This window comes from Arachis ipaensis, chromosome B06 (assembly GCF_000816755.2).
Source record: "Arachis ipaensis cultivar K30076 chromosome B06, Araip1.1, whole genome shotgun sequence".
Classification (NCBI taxonomy): Eukaryota; Viridiplantae; Streptophyta; class Magnoliopsida; order Fabales; family Fabaceae; genus Arachis; species Arachis ipaensis.
This window is the reverse complement of record NC_029790.2, coordinates 135,960,397-135,965,710: the sequence shown is the minus strand read 5'-3', so window position 1 is coordinate 135,965,710 and position 5,314 is coordinate 135,960,397.

Sequence of the window (5,314 nt, the reverse complement as noted above, 5' to 3'; positions counted from 1 at the left end):
CTTTCCTTTCACATTAACTAATTTTAGTAATATTAAAAAAAACAGTTAAAATTTATTTTATTTAATAAATATTAAAAAAATAAATTTTAATTTTTTTGTTATTAAATATTTTCGAATTAATTTATGTTTCAAGTTCTGAAGAGGTGGGGTTTATTTCAGGTTAAGAAATCTAGAAGAAAATTTTATTACGGTTAATTTCTTCTATGGTTGGACATATATGATTGGTTAATTAAATAAGAAAAACTATGACTTTATTTGTCTTCAAAAGAAATATATATATAGGCTTCCACTATAGTTAGTGCCTTATTAGTGGGATTGTGATTATATCACATAATATAAGGTGGCTTTACTTAATGCCGAATTATTTATTTATTTTAATCTAAAATAGTAGCTAGTCTATCTTAAATAAATGAACTAAATTCGAACTAATTTGACTCAAATTAAGTCATCTAATTTTTTTTTTTTTAAAGTACTTTTATTTTTAGCTGTTGTTATTACGTGGGTTTAGATTAGCTTCTTGAGATGTGATTGCTCACTGTAATAACACACGTGAATTGAGTGATTAGTATTTGTATAAAAGGCTCATCTATATATTATTATTTGGACAAGTTAAATTTGTTACATCATGGGATGAGTTAATTATTGAGCGAGAAAGGAGAACACAACTTGGCATAGGTGCTCCCTAATTGTTGAAATTGTGATAAATACTTTGCCTCTTTTTCTTGTGCAATGAACATAGCTAGCCACTAGCTATTCTTCTACTATGTCATTTTCACATATAGTGCATAGATTTCGAACAAATGGTTCTTGAATTATATTTCTTTATTTAAGAATATGTTATTAGCCAATAAATTATTTATTATTACATATATAAAATAGATTTTGAATTTTTGACACTTGTTTAAGCGGACGAGTAAGATAATCATTTAATCAATTTAAGTTAGTTTATTATATTTGTAGCTAAATGTATTATATTTACATAATTTTAAATTAAATTGCTCACTAGTCTACTTAAGCAAGTGTCAGAGATTAGTCGTTGACTTACCGAGTCGGAGAATAATATGGAAAACAAAAATAAATATTTACATAATTTAATTGGAGAGCATCTTTCCTTCATTATTAGGATTTTAATTTGTATTTTCAATGGACGACATCACTCACTTTATTTGTATCATTATAGTTTCAAATTAAACATAGTTAATTAAAATATATACTAGTTGATGAGGTAGAGACAACTACCTAGTAAGTTTCCTCATCATGTTTGGTTTGTTATAATTCAACAAAGTAAGAATTTTAACTTCAAACTTTCACATAATAAAGTAATCATGTGAGATTAATCAAGATAGAGAATAAATATATGTCTTGATTTTCTAACTATAGAGTATTTCAAATTCAAGTTTTGGGTTGGGAATAAAGTCTTATTTTATTTTTGGTTAGTGGTTACGATACTTTCAATAAATTACCTTTGTCAGAGGCTCCGAGCAAGTCAAATGATTAATTAGTTGAATTTTTAATATAATAGAGATGAGATGCCAATAATAATTTTATTAATAACTCTCATATGTTAAGTTTACTAAAATTAAGTTAATTAGCCTTATGTCTTTGATAATTAATTTTAGGAACTCGCTAAGCCTAACATACTTGAAGTTTGAATTTATATTAGAAGATAATGAGAGTAAATAGTTAAGTTAGTCTTTGAAAATTACTCGTTTTTTAAATTGGTTCCTAAAAATTTTTTTTTAATGAAATTCATCTTTTAAATATTTTAAATTAGTTATATTAGTCATTCTGTTACATTGTTTGTTAATGGTGTCAAAATTTGTTAATGTGACACCTTAAGTGACACCTAACACACACATGCATAGAAGTCTTAATTGACTATTAACATGATTAGTTTATAAAAGGGTTAAACACTTTTTTCGTCCCTAGACTCTTCCTTTCCTCCGCCGCTGGCACCCACGCCGCCAACGCTCGACCTCACACTCTCCCCCTTAGCCGCCTCCGCCGACACAACGACGGTGTTCCCAGTGGCTCGCCCGGTTATGTTCTTCGAAGCATTCGCTCGAGCTGGGATGTGCGGGTTTGACCATTCCGTTGCCGATTTCCTACGCGTCGCTGTTGCCGTTGCTGCCTCCGGCGCAGCGCATAGCGATTCTGATTCGTCCTCGGTCGTGGTCAACGATGGTATTGCTCGTCGCCAGCATCGTCTTGCTCAACATCTTCTCCTTCTTCGATTCCTCTGTCTCTCTCTCCTTCTGTGTTTTTATTCTTTCTATTCTGCTTCTTCGAAGGCACACGCATTTAGCATCATATCCGTTGCTTCTAGAAGGTCTTCGGCAAGAGTAAAGTCATCAGCTTTAGTGCTCCATGCGTGAGGGGAAAGTGGGTGTTGGGTATTCTAGGGTTTGTTTTGAGGGGAACTGCTCCATTGGTTTCTAGTGGCTTCTGTGTTTTGTTGTTACAGAGAAAAATATTGTGTTTTTGGTTTGTCTTGGTACAAAATATAGAAAAAAAAAATCGTGTTTTGTGGTTTGTTGTTGTTGCAGTAGCTCTATGTTTTATTTCTTGAATTTCAGCCAAATTTTTCTTCCATTTTTTCTTCCTTTTACTTGATTTCTTGGATTTCAATTTGTTTTTCATTCTTTTATTTTTTTCTAATTTTCTTTCTTCTAGTGGAAGTGTGATAGTTAGACTTGTGATTGTTGCTATTGTTGGATTTTTTATTTATTTTATAATTATTGCTCTTGCTGGATTGTTGATGTGGTTAGGGGTTAGTGATGAGGGAGAACAGGAGTCTGAGAAAAAGAGAAAGTAAGAGGCTCAGTGATGATGAAGAAGGAGTTAAGAGGTTAATGGTGAGGGCAAAATAGTATAAGAAATATTGTTTATGAACAAAAGGATGATTTTATAACGTTTTGTAACATTGAGGATGATTTTAATAACAAAAAAAGGTCGGGGACGAATTTGATTTTCACCCCAGTCCAAATTGAGGGATTCCAATACCTCAAATTTTCTTCACAATTAGGTTTTGATTTGATCTAATTTCATAATTTATTATGTTAATAGTTAATTAAAACTGATAGATATGTGTTGGAATGTCATTTAATGTGTCACATTAGCAAATTTGATACCATCAACAAACAAAATAACAGAAGGACTAACAGTCTAACATGACTAATTTAAAATAATTAAAAGACAAATTTAATTAAAAAAAATTTTCGGAGACCAATTTAAAAAATGAGTAATCTTTCAAGGACTAATTTGATCATTTATTTAAAATAATAAAGATGACTCTGACAAATTATTGACATAATTAACAATTATTGATAAAATAATTTAATAATATGATATCAAATTTTTTGTAACTAGAAAACCTAGAATTCCACATTTATTGTCTCTCTATTTTTTAAATAAGGCCAGAATTTTAATCTAAGATAAAAATGTATTTATGCATAATTTAACTAAGATTGAATTCATTTAATTTCTAAACCTAGTAGTTGAAGGAAGATAGAGAAAAAGTCAAAAAGAAGATGAAATAATCCTAAGTTGTAGAGCCCCACACATAATGTGAAAATTAGAAACATACGACCCGGGAAAGTAGGGGTTATTTCTTAATCATAATTATATTGTGAAACTAAAAGAAGGAAATCATTAAATCAATAGATATATAGACGTGATGATGTCAGCATGACAAAATAATGAAAGTTCTTAAACTTTTGTACAACAATTATATGACAAGAGTTCACAAGTCACAACAATGTTTACAAGTGATTATTATGAATTTAATTTTAATGTAACGATCAACTAAAAACTTTTACACGATTATCTTATTATATTAATGTGTTTAAATAAATTTTTAAATAATAAATTTAAAAATTAATTATTTTTGTTGATGTAATAATTATAAAACCAATTAGTTAAATGTATGCTATGATGTCTATACTTTACTGTTATAGTGATTATAGAATTTTAATAACTATTAAAAAGTATTATTAAAATTAAAATAACATATTTTTACCATATAATCATTGTCTTTTAATTTGGATTCAACAAAAGGATAGAAAGTTAAGTCAAACTTAAACCCATTTTTCTTTTAATTCGTAAAAGGGCTTCAAAATATTTTGTACCCATTTTGTTTTTGTATGTTCTTTTTTTTGGGTCAGAGAGAATGGGCCAAGAAACCCAAAGAAGAGAAACAGCAACAAAAAAAACTAAAAAAAAAACTAAAAGCACTACCAATGGCACTGGATCATCTCCAGTGGAAAAAAAAAATTGAATGGTATCGAGTGTTTAGTCTCACATTTTATTGCTTTCTCTCTTTCTTTTATTTTTGGTCCCATTTAGAGAATTAAAGGTGATAGATCACACTTTTTTTTTTGGTTGCCCACCAGCCCGACAGGTCAAGAACTAATCCGTCGCGGATCGCAGCTCCATTTAAGAATCTGCCGCTGGCCAACGAGTTGCTGCATGCACAAGGCGGGATTCGAATCCCCGGCATTTGTTCAAGCGGACGAGTGAGCTGACCACTTGACCAATCCACACTTTATTCTCTTTAAGTGTTAAAAAAATTGGAGAGGATCCATTTCCCTGATATATGCATTAAATTTATACTCTCGTGACACTGAATTGTGGGTCAATATTTGTAAAAGGGCTTCAAAATATTTGGCCCATTTATCCATGAAGCTTGTTGACCAAAAATGGCTATCAATGAGTGGGCCTTTAATTGGGTCCATGTCATACTCTTGTGACGCTGAATTTTGGGCCAATAAGCCTTTTCTAATTTTGTGTGACAATGACATACTCCTGTAATGTTCTATTCAACTAGTGCCAAAGAAAGAAATATTCTCTTCAATTAGTAAATTACAATTTTATATTTAAGCCATGGTGGGGACTACATTATTAGTTTATTACATTAACGGTTGATAAATGACAAGTAAGAGGCAAAATTATATTGTTTTCTTTTTCATAAAATATTTACATTTTTCCTTAAATGAATTTCACACCAAAAAGAAAACATATATTTATCCTTGATAAATAATGTTAACACGCCACTGAACTAGTTCAAGAGCCACCAATTTCTTTAAATTTAAGGCATAAAAGCTTTTATTTTCTAACTTTTTTTCCAAGCTTTTCAGCTAGTGATTCAATCTTCCTCCTAATCGTTCCTTATTGTATTTTTTTTTTTTTTACAAAATATACTCTTGACTCTACTTGAACTCTAAAAGCCTTCTTATTATTTAATGTATTTCTATCAAGTATTATTAGATTAATATTTTTTTTTCTGATGTAACAAGTTATTATGAAATTCAGACGT